At 45.1% G+C, this 21926-nt stretch overlaps 2 protein-coding genes and 1 long non-coding RNA gene across 16 annotated transcripts in view; 1 reads left to right on the top strand and 2 right to left on the bottom strand.

Annotated features, from left to right (window-relative positions):
- DENND2B (DENN domain containing 2B) overlaps nucleotides 1-21926 on the bottom strand; it is a 197720-nt gene that overhangs the window by 118682 nt on the left and 57112 nt on the right. For 5 of the 11 annotated variants that reach the window (XM_081540771.1, XM_081540766.1, XM_081540765.1 and 2 more), the window contains one exon: nucleotides 2852-2940. The exons of 2 other annotated variants lie outside the window; for them this stretch is intronic. The gene's annotated coding sequence lies outside the window, so the exon portion shown is untranslated. Of the gene's footprint in view, nucleotides 1-2094; nucleotides 2500-2851; nucleotides 2941-21926 lie in introns of those variants that run through there. 4 more of the 11 variants (XM_081540772.1, XM_081540770.1, XM_081540762.1 and 1 more) reach the window with 3 other exon arrangements.
- On the top strand, nucleotides 2452-12735 carry LOC145526074 (uncharacterized). The gene is made up of 2 exons (XR_014068670.1): nucleotides 2452-2588; nucleotides 8803-12735. It is a non-coding gene; the product is annotated as an uncharacterized LOC145526074 (long non-coding RNA).
- The window catches only part of C11H11orf16 (chromosome 11 C11orf16 homolog), a 73770-nt gene continuing 66127 nt past the window's right edge, over nucleotides 14284-21926 (bottom strand). For all 4 annotated transcript variants that reach the window (XR_014068659.1, XR_014068662.1, XR_014068663.1 and 1 more), the window contains one exon: nucleotides 14284-14502. The gene's annotated coding sequence lies outside the window, so the exon portion shown is untranslated. The remainder of the gene's footprint in view (nucleotides 14503-21926) is intronic.

Genomic DNA, 21926 nt, shown 5'->3' with positions numbered 1-21926 from the left:
CTTCATCTCTCAAGGATCATTTACGAGGCTCCAAGCCTACAGTGAACATCACTCTTACTAAACTTGCCTATATGTTTCCTTTAACATCTTGAAGTTTTCAAAGGTTTTTCTCACTTTTATTTATAAATGCAAAGAAGAAGAGGGGCCTTTATAAATGGGGAAACCAGAACAGAGAGCAAAGTGACTTTCCAGAAGAGAGAGGGACCATTCTTCAAGGGTCAACTCATAACATCTTACGTTATATAGGTCTTGACTGGTTTCAACTACTTCCATGGAAATTGTTTCATTTGCTCCTCCCAACAGTACCATGGAGGAGCTATTATCATTACCTCCATCTCACCAGCCAATAAATCTGAAGGTTGTAGAAGTTGAGAGTCTTGCCCATTGGCTACCTGAATGGTGAGTAGCATGACCTAGCCACAATTCAAGTCTCCTAAACTCAAAGCTATTATCATTCTGCTACACCAGAAGAAAGAGTGTCTGCTGAATCTCTTCACATGATCGAGGGACGTAAAATTGAAGGAGCTGCCCAACTACATTCACACAAGTAGAGGAGAACTGAGATCCTGGATTTGTGTTGCCCACCGAAGGGCCCACTGACTCCTCTTCACATCCCCTGACTTGAGTCCCAGCCAACAGCACCAGGCCACATCTCGAGGTGTCAACCCAAGCAGAGGAGCCCTGGAGTGGAATAAAAGGAAGCACTGCTTTATAAGTGGCCCATCCGAGGTCCAGGGTCATTGAGTTCACCCTTGTGGAGCCTCAGGCCACAACACTGATGCACGCATGTACACATTCAGGGAGCCTGATTCGAGACACGGCCAGTGCTTTCATTGGCAAGCTGACCCGAAGTTAATCAGAAGGCCCCCTCATTGTGTGCCAGAGTACAAAAGACATTCTGTTCAGAAAGTTCAAGAAGAAAAACCAAAGAGCTAGGACCACAGCTGTTCCCTCATCCCACAGGGAAACCAAAAGCAGCCACCGAGCCTCCTGAGGCCCAGGAGTAAGTTTAAGATATAACATGGCTGAACCAGAAGCACGTCTCCTGAGGGGTCTCCACTGCAGGGAGTGTCCACTGCATGAAACCTCCAGATGAGATCACTGACAACCTTAGCGATCCCATCACCTATACAAGTGCCTTTCTGGAATGATCTCCTCTCCGAGGCCACACTGAGTTCACCACACACCAGTCCTCTAGGTCAGGATAAGTTTTACCAAAACACAGGACAAACAGTGTAGAAGGAGTATGTGGCATGGATACCGCATGCCCTGAGACGTGATTCAAACATTAACCAGGGAATCCATTCAGCACAACCACAGTACTTCATGTCTCCTCAGGTAACCTAGCTCTTAGCAACTCACTCAGAGATATCGGGATAAGGAACCTCTTGACTGGTCCCACACCCCCAGACACCCCCTGCCTCCACCCCATACATTTGTTTAGGAAAACCTGTGATGGATTTTATTAATAATAAAGGAGGACAGCTTGCTTCTTACCAGGCTACCTGGGGGACAGAGAGAGAAGAGAGACCGACCCTGGTTCAGACATCCCTAGGACAGTCCCTCTCTCTTAATAACTACCCCAGAGAGACCTGGAGCTCACCGCAGCTCCCAGCTGAGTTAATTAACTTTTATTTTTTTCATTAGGTCAGACATAGCAGCACCAAAGGACAACAGTGTTCACTAGAACAAACCCAGCCACTCAAAAGACACTGGAGTTTCCATGTAACAACTACAAACACATTGCGGGAGTGACGATAATTCATTTTTTTTCTACATAAAAGATTCTTCCCATAAAATTTCCTGAGCCTTTGTGCTAAATAAAAGTAAGATGATGATTCCTACAGTGAAGTCTAAACACTTCAGGTTCAGCAAGAGTGAGATCAGCTAGATTTGCAAAGTCAAGAAAACTGGCTGCTTCCCTCCTCCGTAAGCTAATAGAATCCAACTGTTGGAGCATGACATCATTCCTGAGCCCCAAACCCTGAGCAGAGCAATGCATACAGACACTCGCCGGCCTCCCAGAAAACAGCCCAAAACTACGGCCAGGAAAGGAGGAAAAACAATCCCAGCCCAGCCGGGAGCTGACCTTACCTGAAAGTCCCGGTGCTTTCCTGCCCACTCCATTCTTGGCAGAGTCTGGCTCACACCACAGTCTGTTAAGGAGCCCAGGGCCCCCAAATCCACTCGCTCCGGCTCCGATACCTGCTGTGAGCTTCCCACAGCTCCTTCCTCTGACCTTTCGTGGCGCTCCTTCCAGCCAAATGAGCGGAGCGCTGCTGGCCGGCCAGGCCAGTCGTCATGGAGACCCTGTTCTCACCAGCGCTCGCTCCGATCTTTCCCTCCCTCCCTCCCTCTCTCCCTCTCTCTCCCTCCCTCTCCCCTCCCCCCGCCCCCTAACCCCCACCCCTCGCAGTCTCTCCCTCTCTCCCTCAGTTCTGGGAGGCTTTCAGGAACAGCACTGTCTTTTGATCAGCTCGGGCTCCGCACGCATTCCACTCCTCCTACCTCCCTTCCAGCCAGACAAGGGCTCTGGGCTGCTCCTGGGAACTCGCTTCAGCAGCTCAGAGGGGAGAAGGGAGAAGACAGTGAGTGGACTTGTTTTGTTCCCCTCCAGTGTCTCATTTTTTATAACTTGGAAGAGTCCCGGCCGGGGGGGGGGGGGGGGGGGGAGTCAGCTGGAACGCTTGGAGGGGAAGCCAGCCCTTCCTCTGGGTCCTGGAGGGAGGGTAGGGAGGACCCAGATGCCCTGCCTTGACTTGTTTGTGCACTTGGGGTTTTCCGGGCAGCGGGTTGAGGCGGAAATGCACTCACATCTCAGGAGCTCGCCTGGACGGGCCTCTCTGCTTACCTTGCTGCCTGCCCAGGTTGGGGCGATGACTTTAACCAGTGCAGGGACTCATGGTACTAGCGCAGGTGCCAAAGCAGTCTCTCATCTTCCTGCGATGGAGAGGAAAGACTCAGTCAGCACCAGTAAGCATCCAGGGCAAGTCCAGAGTCACAGCCCAAGCATCAAATGTGATACAGATACAGCCGAAAGCCCGGGCTTTCTGCGAGCTGCTGTCAAAGTCAGAAATGGTATCAGTCCTGACCAAGAGCTAGCACAGTGCCTGGAACACAGCAAGTCCTCAAAGTTTAATTCCCTGGTACATATTTCTATTGTGTAATGTTCTTTTACAGGATCTACCTTGTTTGATCCTCAAAACCTTTTGAAACATATTGTCATATTGTGTTAGTCACTCAGTCATGTCCAACTCTTTTGCGATCCTGTGGACTGTAGCCCACCAGGCTCCTCTGTCCATGGAATTCTCCAGGCAAGAATACCAGAGTGGGTTCCATTCCATTTTCCAGGGCATTTTCCCTATCCAGAGATTGAAGCCGGGTCTCCCGCATTGCGGGCAGATTCTTTGCCGTCTGAGCCACCGTTATCATCACCATTTTATAGATGGGAAAACTGAGACTAGAGGGGATCAAATGTTTAGTCCACGGTAACAAAGTTAGTTTGGCAGTCGAAGTACTAACAGTAGAGACCAATCTGCTGCCCCTTAGCCTGGTACTTTCCTCTAAAGTACACTGCCATCTAATCTTACAAACTAACAACTTTTTTGACAGCCAGTCATGAGATACAAGGCTGGATTCCCTGGGGAAGATAAAGACTCCTTCTGAGTCATGATAAGATAGGCTCAATTATCATCCTTTCAGCCTTGAAGGCTCTGAGATAGCCTCTGCGAGATGTGAAACATACTGGTGCACAGATTAGAGAAAAACAGTCCTGCCCTAGAGCTATACACTACCTTACAATTTTCCAAAAAACTCTCAGAAATCTTGGCTCATCTCTCAAACCCAATAGACCCGGAGTTAGGATTCCTGTTATTATACTAATTTAACAGATTTTTTAAAAAATCTAAAAGAGAGGTCAAATAACTTGTCCCAGGTCACAGAACCAGAAGATAGCTGATCTAGAAATAATACCCAGGCCTTTCAGCTCTCTTTTGTGTACCAAGTAGAGCAGTTCCAAGGGAGTGAGTGAAGTCGCTCAGTCGTGTCTGACTCTTTGCGACCCCATGGACTGTAGCCTACCAGGCTCCTCCATCCATGGGATCTTACAGGCAAGAGTACTGGAGTGGGGTGCCACTGCCTTCTCCAGGAGATCTTCCCGACCTAGGGATCGAACCCTGGCCTCCCGCACCGCAGGCAGACGCTTTACCGTCTGAGCCACCAGGGAAGTCCAATTCCAAGGGCACCAGACAAAGCCAGGGTCAGAAGACCAGGCAGTGCTGGGCTCCGTGACAGCCATATGCCCTTGGGCAAGTCACCAAGCCTTCCAGCTTTTACCCATAAAACCCATCCCCTGGGCAAGTGACAGGTCTGGGATAAGCATGAAAAGATGTGTGTGAAAGCATTCTCCTTAAATCAGGCACTGAGCTAAGAATTTCATTCATCCCAGCTGCTCTTCATCACAAACAAAAACCTGGGGCAGAAGGTATGCCCCCTAGAAAAGGACACAGAGACTCAAGGAAGATATTTTTCAGTATGTGTTAGCTGCTCAGTCGTGTCCGACTCTTTGCGACCTCATGGGCTGTAACTCGCCAGTCTCCTCTGTCCATGGAATTCTCCAGGCAAGAATACTAGAGTGAGTTGCCATTTCCTTCTCCAGGGGATCTTCCCAACCCAGGGATCGAACCTGGGTCTCCTGTACTGCAGGCAGATTGTTTACCATCTGAACCACCAAGGAAGCCCCATATTTTTCATGTTGTTTCCTCAAACAGTGCTAGAGAGATCCTGCTGGAATCTTTCATGCAGAGACCCCTTGCAGAATCTTTGTGTTTTTGACTAACCTTCAGTATTATCGCAAATTTCTTAAAACAAGATTTTAATTCACTCTAGTTTAAAAGGTAAATATATGCAGGAGATAAGGTAGGAGGAGCATCACAAAATCCAACAGGAAATAACAGGGTGGCACCAACACTAAATGGGGGACACTGCTGCTTCAGTGAAGCAACCACAGTGTCAAAGAGGGCACACTCAACTAGCCACTAGAAATACCCAGTCCAACACCCCGACCCACGTACCAACTCAGGAATTCCTCAAAGGCCCTAGTGTCCCCCGTCCGTGAAGGACAGGATGAAAGGGCAAGGGCAACACCATCAAATCACTCACATTGTCCCTTGTCACATTCCCAACAGGTAGTCCTCTGCTCCTCTCCTGACTCCTAAAATGCACATTCCACCTGCCCAGTCTCCATACTGAGAAACAAGAGGCAATACCCATTCATTTCTACAATAAGACACTAATCACAGTTATTATACCAACTCGTGTTTATTGAGTGGGCTTCCCTGGTGGCTTCAGCAGTAAAGAATCCACTTGCAATGCAGGAGACTTGGGTTTGATCTCTGGGTCGGGAAGATCCCCTGGAGAAGGAAATGGCAACCCACTCCAGTATTCTTGCCTGGGAAATCCCATGGACAGAAGAGCCTGGCGGGCTACAGTCCATGAGGTGGCAAAGAGTCAGACACGACTTAGCGACTAAACAACAAACACCATACACCAGGCATTCCTCTAAGGAGCATGAAGAGTCAGGGCGGATTACTAAAGCTGATACAAGTCAGTCTCTCTCTGAAGTAATGCAAACTTCAAAAAGCCCTCCAGACCAGGTCTGACACAGAATGCAGGCCATGCTCCCCCTAGTGGCACACTGGGGTTATAGTGGCTCCTTAGGGCCTTGTCCTGGGTCGGGGGGAGGGGGGCCCAGATAGGGACACAACACAGTTTAAGTGCCCCACTAGTGGGAGAACTGGAATCTCTGCTGAGTGCTGCTATTGTGTGTAAGCTCCTTGAACTGGGCAGAGCAAGAGGTCAGCTGAATCCTGCTGCCTCTGAAAGGTTGGATTCAGATCAATCCTACCTGACCTTTCCGGAAAGACAGGAACCTGTAACCTGTGTGGTCTGCTGGGAGTCCCCATGCAGACTTGTACTGGCAAGGAGATACCTTTGTGCATCCCTACCTCTTTCTCGCCCGCAGCCAATCCACTTACCGACTCCAAACAATGCTACTTCCTAGATATATCTTTTATCGGTCCATTTTTCTGCACCTCATTGCCACCCCAATCTTTCCCCTTAACTGAGACAAAAACCTCCTGATCGCCCCAGCTTTCACTCTTGCCTTCACAACTCCATTCTCCACGGAGGTGTCTGAATCACCCTTTTACACTAGATCATGTCATTTCCTGCTTAACACACTTCAATGGCTCCCCACTGCATTCAGGGTAAAATCTAAAATCTTCCCATGTCCCTATAAGGCCCTGTATGACTCTTCTCCAGCCTCCTCTCAGCACGTTTCCTGCCCTCCCCCTCTGGGTGCCAGTTCCATGAGCCTCCTTTTAGTTCCCCAAAGTGTCGGAGTTTCTCCAGGCTGCTCCCCTTTGCCTTGGACGCTCCTCTACACCACAGTCTTCGCCTGGCTGAATCTTACTCGGCTCAACTCGCCTCTCACCTCCCAAGAGAAGTCTGCGACCCTCCAGTCTGAATGAGGACTTACTCTCCATGGCACTCACCACAATCTGTAATTGTTCCCTTGTGCCATTATGTGCTTCCCCCTGAGTTCCTTAGGAGCGGGAACCTTGACTGTTTTGCTAACCACCTTATTCTCTGCATTTAGTATAGGGCCCAGCTTATAGCTGGCACGCAGTAAAAATCTGCTGAATGAATGCATAAAACCCCATTCCTTCCTGTCCAACAGGAAGAAGAAACTTAGAAGAAGTCACTCGTTGCATCTTTTCATAGACTTACAAACTATAATTACATCTCTTCCTCATGTGCCTTGCCTGTGGGCTCAACCAAAAATTCCTGTAAAGTCTCCCTGTGGTTTGTTTCCCAGAACTTCCCTCGTAAGGTCACTCTTCTGGGGACGCACTCCAGGGTTTTACAGTCTTTCCCATTCCCAGAGAGCCCACTCACAGGCACTCCACCACCACAGTCACTGCCAAACCGTGCAGATTCGGGAATGGCCCAGCGCCCACAGATGACAAGGTTCTCTCGGGTCAGCTCCATTCAAGCACAAAAATGCTTTCTCTCAATTCCACTGTGCAGGTCACTATGCTTACTGAAAATACACATTTACTTTAAAAAGCCATCCTATGTTTTATATAATTTGGAGATGGGTATACATACTATTTTGGGAAAAAAAAAAATCTTTTTCCATTACTAAAAAGAAACTGAAAACTACTCTCTGGGGGAAAAATAATTAAGACCTAACTAACAGCAACAGCGGTGTGACTAAGTCCAAACCCCTCCCATGACAGACGTCACCACCAAAATCTGAAATCCCTTTGGCTCCATCTGCCATACTCCCCTACCACCACCGCTCCAATATAGGCACAAGCCCAGCACACTGCCTGCTGCTCCGAAAACTGCATTTTTTTTCTCTTCCTCCCCCAACTGCTCACACTGTTATCTTTTTTCTGAGTGCCTCTCATTGCCCAACTAGCAAAACCATATTACCTTCAAGGCCCAACTCAGTTACTACCTCCTCTGTGAAACAGTTCTTGATCTCCTGGTGGGATCTGTTTGCCTACTCTGCAAGCCCACAGCAGTCTGAAGATGCCTTTTCATGGTATTTATATAATTTTATCACTGTTACTTGCACTCCTGTCTCCCCCACAGTCGTGAGCCCCTCGAAATCTACCCACTTTCATATTTCATTCAGAGTAGGCAATGAATTAAAGTGTTAAATAAATCATTTAAAAAGACTCTTAGAAAAAAAAAAAAGAAGAAACAGCTGTCCCCTCGATAAGATGAAAGAATTTGAGAGGAGAAAAAATATATATATATATATGTATATGAGCATTAGATTCTAGATTTGGTCACTATAAGAGAGGATACTCTATTCTTGTCCCTTTATAAACTGAAATGCCAAATGTGAAAACACAGGAGCAGAACAAATCTTTTAAAGTCATCCTTTACTTTGGGAGCATTGGAATTCAAGAAAAGAAAGCTGCTGTTATCTCAATATTGGTCTTGCTTGGTGGCTCAGCAGTAAAGAATCTGCCTGCCAATGCAGGAGACATGGGTACAATCACTGTGTTGCGAAGATTCCCTGGAGAAGGGAATGGCAACCCACTCCACTATTCTTGCCTAGAAAATCCCATGGACAGAAAAGCCTGGCAGGCTATAATCCACAGGGTCACAAAAGAGTCAGACACGACTTAGCAACTAAACAACAACAATCTCAACATTACTAGTTGGATCCTAGAATGCCTAAGAGATGCAGTATAACTTCAGATGCCTCTAGGGAGCCTAGCTCCCAATGCCCACCAGACAGGTCCAGCAGCATGTCCACAGAGGACACCCTGTTCTACCCATATGTCCTACCCATTCTCCGACATTGGGTTCAGGCTGCCGTGTGAGTAGGCAGGTTTACACAAGAGCTCTTTAGGACTTCACAATTATCCTTTTCTAACTCTGAGTGGCAATGTGATTAAGAAGGGAAAAACTAAAAATCCAGGAGCAGAGAAAGAGTCATCAGGTCCTCGTTACAAGGTGGTGAGATCATGAGCAAGTCCTTGTGCCCCATAGGACCTCTGCCTTTTCCTGCATATAGTGAGATGGCTGTTGCGCTGTTGGAACCAGCAGTTCTCCAGTGGGCCCTTCTAGTGTCAATGTTCTATTGTATTGTTCTTTGGCAGTCACCCAGACCTGTTGTTCTATCCTAGTCACCCAGTCCCCTTGCTTCCTGAATGAGTCCAAAGCAGCAGAAAGATTTCTTGTTTCAGGGGCTACAAAGTCTCCATCTAATCCTTTTAGCAGAGTCATCTGCCTGGGATCAGACAGAAGAAGACCACCAACAACAAAAGGCAACTTTTCCTGGAGGGAAAGATGGGATATTCAGGCTTCCTCCCTAAGAAGAGCTGGAGAGAGAAGAAAGACACCAAACATAGGAGGGGGAAATTAGGAAAGGGCCTGGGAAGTGCTTTGAGGAAAACTGCAGCTCTGCCAGGGACTCACTCCTAGCCATCAGTCTGAGACAAAGCAGCCTTTACAAAGCAGAAGAACTGGCAATATATAAGTTCTCTTGGAAGGCAATCTGCTTACTGCCAATCAAGCAGTCTACTCATGAGCTCTACCAGGGCTTTGAATTGACAAAGCAAATGTCTCCATCCAGATGGCAACCCCAGCCTTCCTCTGCTCAAGAACCATAGCTGGCAGGACGTTTCGTGTGCTGGCCACTGCTGCACATACTTTGCTTCACAGCCTTCCTGGGGAAACAGAGCAATATCCATTCTTTGCTCAAGTTCTGCATTTTATGTAAAGAAATTCTTCCAGGTCCTTATTCCTGCCCTAATCCCACCTGCCTCTGACCCATTTCCTACCCACACCCCTCTAACCCCAAGGCTCTGAACTAGGAAAGTGTGGGTGCAACCTATAGTGACCCTAGATCCCACTACCCTGTGGTGAAGTGGCTACTGGACCTCTTCATGCTGGATTGAGCACGCTGTCCTTCCACGCGCCAGCCTTCCAGCCCTCGTCCATCTCCACTCAGCTCACAATCCTCAATGTGAAGCTCAAAGTTCAGATCCCCAGGACACAAAGGGCTCAAGTGCTTTGATCCAGTCTCTTGGAATATCTGTTAGTCTCTCAGAGAGCCTATACATGGGCTAATTTCTGGAATCTCTCAAATCCACAGGCCCCTGACCACTGCCCCTTGTTAAGTCCAAGCACTTTAACACTGGGCCACATAAACACAGTCTTGGGGCCAAGAACAACTGGACCAAGGAGGCAATATCCCTCATCCCCTCTGAAAGAAACATTTACCCTTCCAGAATGGGCTTCCCGTGTTTACTTGGCTCAGAAGTCCAAACTCAACCAAGATCTTATCTGTCATGACTGAAATGTCAGGATGGGGGAGGCAGGGTACAATGTGAGGAAAAAGGAGATAGAGGAATAAGAGGAACGTGGACTCAAATGGCTTTTCCACGATGTAACCAAGGAAATACTTTGAGCCTCAGAAAGGAGTATCCCTCAGAATAAGATCTGGGCAAAGCAGAGGGAAATGTGGGAATGAGGGAAATCCAGACAATATCACCTCCTCCATGCTATCTCTCTTGATTTTCCCAGATTCGACTGGATTCTCTACTCCCACCCACTGTACTTAGCACAGTCTACAACTCCAGTGCCTGCTGTGTTCACTGCCTTGTATTTTAGTGCATCAAGGTTTATTCAGCTTGTTTCTCCTACTAGCCTATGTCTTAACCTGAGCCTAGTTTAAGGTTCCATACATAGTACAATTAATAAATTGTTAATATAAGAACTAAAGAAACCAACCAACTAAACCAACCAATGACAATGCTATAACTACATAGCTATAACTACATGATCCTAATAAGGGATCAACAATATATCACCGCAGAATCTAAACCACTTGGTGCTTTAGCACCTCAGCGTGGTCCAAGGTTTTCGTGCTGTGTCTATAAGATGATTGTAAGTGGTATAAGAATATTTTTTTAAATTTTTTAATGCTTTTATATTTATCATCATGTGTATTTTTTAAAAAATGATAGCCATCTATTAATCCCCTTTTCACTGATCTCATTGACTAGGCCAGTGCTTAAGAAAGTATGTATGTTTGTTTGCTTTTAGTTTTGTTTTGCTAAAATTAGTGGGTAAGAGTTTAAAGAGAAATGGGATACTTGGACAACTTCAAAGTATCTCTCTCAGAAATATGTACTGATTACAAAGAACTTGTCAATGGAGAAAACCTGGCAGACATATCTAACCAAGTGATCCAAGTTAACACTACTAGTAATTAGACACATCAGCATCAGGTACCCTTGACATGAAGCACTAAGAAAGGCATTGCACCTCTGGGTGTTCTTCCCCCAAATCCATCAGCTTCATCTGATTTTGAGAAAACACTAAACAAACCATCTGGAGGGACATTCTACAAAATACCTGCCCAGTACTCCTCACCAATCTCACGGTCATAAAAGACAAGGACAAACTGAAGAACTGCCACAGACCGCAGGAGACTAAGACACAACATCTAAATGTAATGTGATATCCTAGGTTCCACCGTGGAACAGAAGAAAGACCTTAATGGGAAATCCAAATTAAGTCTATAGTTTACATTATACCAATGTTAATTTCTTAGTTGATAATTGTACCAGAGCTATGTTAAGTTAGGGATCTTGCATTATCTTTGCAGCTTTTCTGCAAATCTAAAATTATTTTATAATAAAAAGTTTTTTAAAAGTCAATTTAAAGATAAATAAATGAAAGTATATGTGGTACAAATCATAAAGATGGTTAAGAATGACTCAAGTCTGAGAAGCAAGAGTGGTCACTCTTTACACCTAAATCCAAGGAAGGCTGCCCGAGAATAACAATCAGGGCTGCAGAAGAATATTTAGTAAAACTGGGAGGCATTCAGTTTATATTACTTAGATTAAAAGTAGTTATCTCATTTTTGTTAAAAAAATATATACATATATCACATATGTGCTGCACAGAAAAAAACATCTGTACTGAAATAAAAATATCTTGTCCAGAACCAAGTACAGAAGGCATTTATTAAATAGTAAATGGAATACAGTTTTTGGAAAGCATCTTGGCTAGATCAATTAAAATCTTCATGTCCTTTGACTCAGTGGCCTCACTTCTGCCAAGCTGTCTTAAAAAAAATTTCCAACTATGAGAAAAAAAATGCATGTTCCCAAATTATATATAATAATGAAAATGAGAAACAAATTCCATGTCAGCCATTACTAGATTGGTAAATTTCAAGTGTTTTTTGACCATTTGTTGTTGTTCAGTGGTTAAGTTGTGTCAACTCTGTGACCCCATGGACTGCAGCACACCAGGCTTCCCTGTTCTTCACTATCTCCTGGAGTTTGCTCAGACTCACGTCTGTTGATTCAATGATGCCATCTAACCATCTCATTCTCTGCTGCCTGCATCTCCTCCTGCCCTCAATTTTTCCCAGCATCATGGTCTTTTCCAGTGAGTTGGCTCTCCACATCAGGTGGCCATGCTTCATTTTTGACCATGACCCAAATGGAGAAGGAAATGGCAACCCTCTCCAGTATTCTTGCCTGGAGAATCCCAGGGATGGCGGAGCCTGGTAGGCTGCCGTCTATGGGGTCGCACAGAGTGGGATACGACTGACGTGACTTAGCAGCAGCAGCATAGTAAAAAAAAAATTACATTTTAAGTAGTAATACAATATGTGCATGTATGAGAATGTGTGCACACATGTGTACGTGTACAAATCTGAACCAAAAAATTTCTTCAAATAATATTTATCTTTACTATGTGTGAGGCTCTCTGTTGTTTTCTATCCTATTTCATTAAAAAAACAAGCAAGGCTTGTGGAGCCCCACTAAATTAATTTTGCACTTCACCAGTTATAACCTAAAGTCTGAAAAACATTGCACTAGATGGACAGTTGTGCAGTCATTAAAAGAAAGACTGCTGTTGCTGCTAAGTCGCTTCTATAATCCACAAAACTATAAAAAGTGAGCAGCTCGAGGGAAAGAAAAGAGAAAAGAAGGTAGGAGGAAGATTTGCTTTTCACTGTGTACCTCTTTGTACCTTTTGAATTTGCAATATATACATGTATTACTTATTTAAAAAGTGACTGTGAGGACTTTATCAGATAATGCTAATAATGCATGACAAAGCTATAACTACGTTAAAATGTAAAAACACATACAAGTAAAAAAGGAAATTATGCCAAAACAACAATCACATGTCAGCAATTTTTTCCTTCTTACCAAGTTCTAAATATGGGCTTCCCTTGTGGCTCACTAGTAAAGAATAGCCTGCCAATGCATGAGATGCAGGTTTGATCCCTGGGTTGGGAAGATCCCCTGGAGAAGGAAATGGCAACCCACTCCAGTATTCTTGCCTGGGAAATCCCATGGACAAAGGAGCCTGGTGGGCTACAGTCTATGGGGTCCCAAAAGAGTCAGACACGACTTAGTGACTAAACACCAATAGCAAAGTTCTAAATACTCCACACTATTACTATTCTACAGTTTAACACAAAAATTTATTTTCTAAAATTAATACAACTACTGGAAAGGGCACATAGGAGATTTAAAAGCTAACGGTAATGTTTTCTTTATTAAGCTGGGTGGTAAATACATGAATATTCACATTTAAACCGTACACATAAAAATCATATACTCTATATTTTTAATAGTATTTTTTAAATAAAAGATTGCAAAAGTGGACCCTCTCTTCAGGTCTGCCTCTCCTCACCCTCAAATTCAAGAAGACGTTCCTCAAAGTGTTGGGCTAGGATTTAAAACTGTCAGTCAAATGGATACCTTCCATTTTTGTAAACAGGTTGTAACATGTTAGAACCTGGCTTCTAAAGATTTCCATTTAGAACTTTGTAGGTGGGCTGGTTTCAGTGTTCCATTCACACTCAGGACTCTTTCTTGGTATGTTCTTTTGCTTTCCTTTTCCCCCCTACTAAGCCATTGTTTATTCTTTCATGTTTTTAATCACATATAAGCTCTTCTGAGCAAAGGGGCCATTTCTTATTCATCTTTGAATTTCTAACAGGCTATAATACAGTGTTTTCTTTGTACACAGCAAGTGCTTAATAAGTATTTAATAAATAGGCAATATCAGATGCAAAACTCCAGAACACAGTATATGAAACATGAAAAGTATCAAGGACATACAGAAGGAAGCACTGATCACTGGAGATTAAGTAAGGTCATGCTAAAAAAAAGTATTACTTTTATCTAAGTGGAGTTAACATAGACTCATGAGCCTGGAGGCTCAGATGGTAAAGAATCCACCTGCAATGCAGGAGACCCAGGTTCTATCCTGGGTCAGGAAGATCCGCTAGAGAAGGGATAGGCTGGCTACCCACTCCAGTATTCTTAGGCTTCCCTGGTGGCTCAAACAGTAAAGAATATGCCTGCAGTACGGGAGACCTGGGTTCAATCCATGGGTTGGGAAGATCCCCTGGAGAAAGGAATGGCTACCTACTCCAGTATTCTGGCCTGCAGAATTCCATGGACAGAGGAGCCTGGTAAGCTACAGTTCACGGGGCCACAAAGAGTCGGACAGGACTGAGCCACTTTCACTTCACTTTATAATAGAGAATAAGAGATAATATATGTAAAACCCTCAGCAATAGAAAGCAAGTGCTCTATACAAAATAGTCTGGGAGTTTAAAAAATAATATGCACACATACTTACATGATAAATATTTGTATATGGTATATATAATGTATCACATAAATAAACACATATAGATGCACACACACATGGAAGAATGCTGGGACACAATTTATTTGAACTTCAGAAAAATCCGTCTTGATGTGATGGATAAAACAGATGGGCACTGGCAGCAGCTTAATCTGGTAACTCAGGAGAGCTGGGTCCAAATGGATGTGCAAGATGGATCAGTATCAATGAAGAAGGAGTGTTCTGGAACTCCTAGAAGTCTGGACATTCCCATCTGTTCTAGATGCTCTCTTGGTCACTCTTTTTTATCAATGACACAGACGAGGCACAATAATAAAAAATGCATATAACAAATTAATTGGTAGAGAAATTAATATATTAGAGGTAATTATTTTTAAAAAAGGCCTCCCCAAACTTAGAACTAGAGGTTCAGTATGACAAGATGAAATTTTAAAAGGACAAAAGATATAAGTTTACACAAATTTATTAAAAAAAAAACAACAACTGCATGACAACAGGATGAAAATGGTATAAGTGAAAGACCCTTAAGGAATGGTTCAGTATGAGTCAACTAATGAGTCAATGTGATTTTGAGTTTACTGACTGGAATACGGAGCCCCAGGTGAAACGAGGTCCATGTCTCAGCTTGCTTCATTCTGGTTAGAAAAGTAGTGTATCCAGGGGACACAGACTATATTTGCAGTGCGTGCTTTCGCGGTCAGTTGCTCAGTTGTGTCTGACTCTTCGCCGCCTCGTGGACTATAGCCCGCCAGGCTCCTCTGTCCATGGGATGTTACAGGCAAGAATACTGGAGTGGGTTGCCATTCCCTTCCCCAGGGGATCTTCCCGACTCCGGGATTCTGCGGCTCCTACATTGGCAGGCAGATTCTTTACCTCTGAGCCACCTGGGAAGCCCTATATTTGCAGACTCGGGGTAAATTGAGTCCTAACAATATCACAGGCAATTACGGTGAAGGGAACAAAGAAAATCAAGTCTGTGGAGCCTCTTAAATTGAAAAATAAGAAAACATGTCTGGTTCATGAAGCTGTTAAGTCCTCCTACAGGAAGATACAAAACTATGCCATGACTTATCCTCATGGAGTCATCTCTGGGAACTAGCAGCGAGATGAGATTTTAAAAACTCACAGAAAGAAAAGATAGCTGAGGCCTCTCTCATCTGCCCTTTGGCCCTTCCGCGACTCACATCAGAGCCTCTCATCTGGGTCTCTGACGACCCAGGCTCTAGTGAGGACGCGGAGAAACTCAGGAATCCAATTGTTACCCGTCATTTCCCCAAACCAAGGTTCACCATGATCAAAATTACAAAGGGATATTTTTAACCATCAGTGTGAATTTTTGTGAATCTTTAACCTGCCATACTAAGCTGTTGTGAGCAAGGACTCAGCTCTGTTGTAACTGAAACATTAGACAGTAGAACTGCAGCAACTCAGCTCCATCAAGCACTGCTGGGATATATACATACCAGCGTTATCTCCCATAATGAGAAACTACGACGCTTCTAAGGACTGAAGAAGAATGAGGAGGCGAGAAGGGCAGAGGCCCCTCAAAATTCAGTTCTTATCCTAGAAATATGGATGGTGGCCCTGGTCCATGGATGAGTGTCATACTAAATAAACTTCAATGTCCTATAGTAGAAGGACCCTTCCTTCTCTTCTGCCCCAAGGATAGGAACCTAGAAGTTTCTAATTTATGCAATGATTAGCTCTTTCCTTAATGATACGTGCACTAGGTATATCCCATTTTTTTATGTAAAACAGATAGAGCTAGCTTGCCTTTTGTATAAAAATAGGTGCTTATAAATGTTCACTGACTTAGAGATCAACATAGAGAAACCTACGCAATAGGGAAAAAAATCAGACCAAGGTTTCAAGGAAGGGAAGACGGGTGAGATGATGAGAGGAAAAACAGAGCAATGTGGAGGGAGAAGAGACTGCAGTTTAAGATCCTGAAGGACAGAAACAGGAGGAAGCTTGTTTGGAAGTCTGAGAATAGCAAATCTTTGGGGAATTCCTGAGTATTACTCGCCGGGATGTCAAAGAACACATCTGAGTATCGCTCAGCCTGTGAAGGAAAGAAAAAAATTCAGAAAGCCTATTTTCCTTACGTGGGTGAATTTGATTGCCTATACCCCTTGTATAAAGGGTTAGCTAACACTGCTAATGACAGCATTGTTAGGAAGAGGATGGCAGACTAAAACACAAAAACAAAACAGAACAAAAACACAAAAGGTCAGGGATTACTGTTCCCAGCATAGCAGATGCCAGCAGGAGACTTTCTCACAAGCTGTGGGACTCCCGAAGCTATAACTGGGAGATGCTGGCTCTCCTCAAATCCGAGCAAGCAAAGGAAGTCAACCACGTGAGCGTCCTCAAGGTGATGACAGACTGTGCCACTTCTCATCGATGCAGATAACATCTGCAGTCAGTAACGTGTGGACACACCTCCTCCAAGAAGAGGCCCACAGGAGTGAGGAGGAGAAGTCTACTTAGGGGAGATCCACCAAGAAAATGAGGCATGGCTGCGTCCATGTGCTTCCAAGAGAGCGAAAGCGAAGTGAAAGTCGCTCAGTCGTGTCTGACTCTTTGTGACCCCATGGACTTTACAGTCCCTGGAATTCTCCTCAAACCAGGGATCAAACCCAGGTCTCCCGAATTGCAGGTGGATTCTTTACCAGCTGAGCCACCAGGGAAGCCCAAGAATACTGGAGTGGGTAGCCTATCCCTTCCCCAGCGGATCTTCCCAAGCCGGGAATCAAACCGGGGTCTCCAGCGTTGCAGGCGGATTCTTTACCAACTGAGTTATCAGGGAAGCCCCTTCCAAGAGAGTAACCACTGCTTATTAGGTTAGTGTTCCTCTTCAGACTTGGGATTTCTCCAAACAAGCCAGCAGAAACAGAGCCACCAGCCAATCACTGAGGGTCAGAGACCCAGAGACAGCTGTGAGGGCTGTGAGATGGAGACTCTACATTGGGCTTTAAGGGTTTACAAACTCTTTTTGAGGACAATGAAGGTGACCCTCAATTCTGTTTTTCTTTTTTCACCCATGATCTCTCTCTCTCTCTTTGTGCTCTGTCTCCTGCTGTGTGGGGCAGTGAGAATGAACATAGGAAGGGAGAGCAAGAGCTCTTTGAATAGAAAGTAAAACTTGAGGGGTGACTGACTGTGGAAGTGAAGGAGAGTGACTTCAGAGTGACTCCCAGATTGTGGCTCGATCCCTGAGCACCAGCCGCCACACCAGGGAATGCAGACAAAATGAAGATCCCAAGGTGCTTTGCTGTAGTCATGTCTCAGTTTAACTGAGAGAGGAAGCTGCTCCAACACAGGGAGCTATTTAGACAACAAGGCAGACAAGAGTGGAGAGAACAGAGATGGAGGAAGGTGAAGGAGACAAGAAAAACAGTGAAGGAGACAATAAAAAATGAAAGGTAGGAGAAAGAAAAGGGGGGATGGAAGAAGTCCGTGCGTGCGTGCGTGCGTGCGTGCGTGTGTGTGTGTGTGTGTGTGTGTGTATTTTAAGAGGAGGTGAGGAGAGGACATGGAAGACACAAACAGCCTTAGGTGTAATGACTCTGCCAATACTGAGCTCACATACTGGCCACAGCCTACTAACAGCAGAGTGTGTGCTCCTCGGCGGTCAGGTTCTGGGGTCAGCACATAAGGTGAAAGTCAAGTGGACTCAAATTACTCTAGAAATTCCCTCAGAGAGGCACCACACTGGAAACCAGCCATTGCCTCTGAGGAAACCCAATTCAATACTTTTCAAATATATTACTTCTGTATACTCTTAAGAATCTCAGACTAGGAGGACCAAAGGAATCCGTCTTCCTTACCTAGTGATTGTCAAACAGAATTCTAGTAGTAGAACCACTGATCTAGTCTGAATCTTCTTGAATTAAGCCTCATTTTGCTCAGAGAAACTGGTAATCACCTAAAGTCACCCAGCAAGACAGGACTTTTCTCTGACTCCACACTCCTTCCTCCAGGTTTCTCTTGTCTCAAAATTCCCCTACGAGATAGAAGGCCAAGACGGGAGGTCCTGCTCAACATTAAATAGTTGTGTGAGCTAGGAATAGTACCCACTCCTTTCTTGATCCTAATCTCCCCATCTGGAAAATTAAACCAGTTTTTAGATGAACTCTAAGAGCCCTGTCAACTCCGAGATACTTACTAATGGAAAAAAAAGAAAAAGTGTTTTGAAAAGCACTTCATAAACACAAGACATCGTAATGGTCAGCTCTCACAGGGCAGAAATGTTGGCATCCTCTGTCTTACCCCTCAACTTCACTCTTAGTATTCTATGCCCAGGTCCTACTTATTCTCCTTTTGCATATTCTCTAGGATTCACCCCCTTCCTTTCTATTCCAGTCACAGACGACCCATTATCTCTTTGGTGGGTTTCCTTACTGCCAATCTCTGTCCTTTCCAAACTTAGCCTAATCTCTTCTATAAGAGCTCTTTTCACAAAATCCCACTTTCACTGCTTCATTTCTCATCTCCTGAGCACCAAGACAGAACCTGCAGAATCCAGACCCACCACTCCTGAGGCCAATCATTACAGGGACCCTGGAAACTCACACTCTCTCTATGTTCTTACTGTTCTCACAACCAGAACACTCCCCACCTCTCCTGGGCTTATATGAAGTCCATCCAACTTTCAAACATCAGAAAAGATCCTGCCTCTTCCATGAAAGTTTTCCTCTAGTTTTAAGACACAATGTTCTTATTTCTGAACTCTAAACACATTCACAGTTAGTAACCAAACACAGTTAAGATCTCCAAATTTTCTATTTGCTTAACAAAATTAGTGTCTCCCATTATTAAATTCCCTCACTGAGGGGAAAAAAAGCTTTATATAATATTTGAATCGCATGGTTGGTTAAACTGAAAATTTTAGCTAGTACTATTGACTGACTGATGGCCGAAAAGCAAGATCTTTTGCTTTTGACCATCCACAGGAAATGGCGGGGAAAGGGGAGAAGGGAAGAGGTGGAACCAATACTCTCCCAACTTCAAAAGTACTTTCTCACCTTTTCCTCCCAACTTTCACCTATTCTGCTTGGGGTGGAAAGGCTCTCTCTATCACAGGTTCAAACAACCTCTTTCCCTGAGGACAAGTCTGAGCACATCAGAGCAGTATGCTCTGTAATATTTAGTTATATTTAGCTCCATTCTTAACCCTGATCCATCTTGATTAGCCCATATGATAGCAGCAGCTGCTTACAATCCCTGACAGTGGGAATGTAAAGGCAAAAGAGAAATGCAGAAGGAAGAAGAGCCAAAACTAGCAGTGATTTTTGTAATATACGTTTCAGATTTGGGCCCTTGAGGGAGGTCTGCTTTGAATTAAGCCCCGTCTGTTCTCAAGCCCCAGAGAGGCAGGACAGTCACGGGAAGGCTCTGAAACCCAGCAGGGCATAGACACCTCTACAGGCCATGCCACTGAGGACTGCAAACATCCTCAGGGAGCCAGCAAACCGGACGTGGGAACTCTGACTGGCCATCCCTGCCAGGGGAGGCTACCATGTGTTGTCACTACCCAGAGTGTCAACACAGCCAGACTAGAAAGACACCCAGAGGACAGGTGATCTCCTCTGTCTCTAAGTTCCTTCTTCACAAATGGCTGCATCCATCCCCAGAGCCAAAGAGAGATCACAGGAAACTGAGCCCTGACCTCCCTCCTCACCAGCTTCCTTCCAGTGTGGCAAGGAGACAGGGAAGCAAGTTAGAGAAGGTTTTAAGGAGAATCAATACCACACCACATCCCATGGAAAGCTAACTAACTCTTGGTCCCAGGATTGCAAGAAAGGGCAACTCCACATTCAAGCTCCTGATTCTCTCCAAGGGCTGGTATCCATGGAACTGCCCTAGCATTCTGCATTACAGAGGCATGACGCAACCGCACCCCACAGAGCCCCAGAGGCAGAGAGTTGGGCAGAAAGGAATGCAGACACCTTCCCAGAAGTGCCCAGCAGAGGAGGAAACCAAGAGCTTCCCACCATTTCCTGGGTCCAGAGGGGAGGAACGAGGCTCTCGGAAGAAGGACTTCAGCAGCTCAGAGAGCCTGATGGTCCTCGCATCTGAGAGCCCAAAAGGAGAGAAAAGCACCGTGGTGGGAAGACGCCTGGACAGAACAAGCCTGGGCTGGCCCCAAATGGCTTGCAGTAAGCAGTGGCTCTGCTAAATGTGACCAAGAGTCATAGAGCAATCCGAAGCTACTGATCGCCTCAAAGAAACCCAAGGCGGGCCTAGGATGGGGAATGTCTGAACCACTTAGTATAAGCTTTTGCTGGTGGCTTTACCACCTGCCTTCCATGCAGAGGCTTCATTTTTCCCCACATCTTGGGGAAGGAGGGTGAACCAGAGCAGGTCCCCAACATCTGAAAACAAAGCTTGTAAGCAGATGGGCTCTGGGGCTCCAATGCCTCCCAGCTCTGGTTCTCTTTGTCATGCTCCGGAGGATACAAAGCTTTTTCCATTCCTACTGTGAGGTATGGGCTTCCCTAGGAGCCCCACCACAGTTTCCAGAAGCCCATACAGAGGCAAGGCTGAGCAAAGACGAAGCTCTTCCATACACAAGTGCTTTCTCCAATTGTCACACATTACAGCTCTGCTCCAACGTGTCACATACTACGGCTCTGGGAGGCTCTGCTCTAGGACAAGCGTAGAGGAAGGAGCAGAACACAGAAAGGAAATTATTCATAATGCCCTCTTGTACACTAAGCATCCACATTAAATATATCAAAAGAAAAGAATCAAATCATTTTAATTTAAAAAGTGGGTTAAATCATAAACTGCTTTCCCTTCCAAGAAAAGGGCAATTCCTAATGCACACTCCCCAAAACCCAAATAACGCTCCCCCTTCTCCTCTCATATAAAACCCCCAGTTTGGAAACCCTCATCAGTTGTCAGTATTAACACAGATTACACACAGACACGCAGAGACACACATGTCTGCCCGTTCCTCAAAGCTTTCTTCCCACAGCCAAGGTTACGAGACCCTTTCCAATTTCATGTCCCCATGGGACAGCAGGAGGCGAGAGTTAGACAAAGGCTGTTCCCAAGGGAAGATCCTGGCTGCCAGTAGGACTGGGGGTGGCTGCAGACACCCCCGCATGTAGGAAGGAGGCTGAGTACCTGGAATCCCCCCTTCCTCCTCAGCACCAGTAAACCAGCTGACGTCACCACTCTGGTAGCCACATGTCTGCCTCCCAGCCTCTGGGATCTTGCCCATCCTCACCTCAAAATTGCACAATAAGCGTCTGGAGCTAGTTAGTTCAGTGACTTACAGCTTGGTACCAGAGAGACCAAGGTGAAAGGTGTGCCCCTTATACAAACCATTAGTTTCACCCTGCCCTGTGGCCATAGGATTTACTCCCATACCTTGATCAAAATACACTCTACTTTTTTTGCACAGAGACAAGACCAAAGATGAGCTCAAACCATCTCTGAGCACCATGAAAAGAAAGACAAAGAAAGAGGTAATCCACTACGGAAGTACTTCTTCAGAACTACATGACACATACTATCCCCAGGCAAAAACATATGGATAAACTTTCCTACTCTAACAGGAAATTCTCAGGCACTTGGAACCTAGTAGAGCTTGGAATTTTATTCAAAAAAATTGTTCCATTTTTCCTCAATCGTTCATTCCACAAAAAGATGCTACAGTTTACACACAGAGCACAGAGACCTCATCAGTTTTT

The sequence above is a fragment of the Giraffa tippelskirchi genome, chromosome 11 (genome assembly GCF_054371585.1).
Source record: "Giraffa tippelskirchi isolate mGirTip1 chromosome 11, T2T-mGirTip1v1.2.pri, whole genome shotgun sequence".
Taxonomy (NCBI): Eukaryota; Metazoa; Chordata; class Mammalia; order Artiodactyla; family Giraffidae; genus Giraffa; species Giraffa tippelskirchi.
This window is presented reverse-complemented; position numbering and strand designations above follow the sequence as displayed.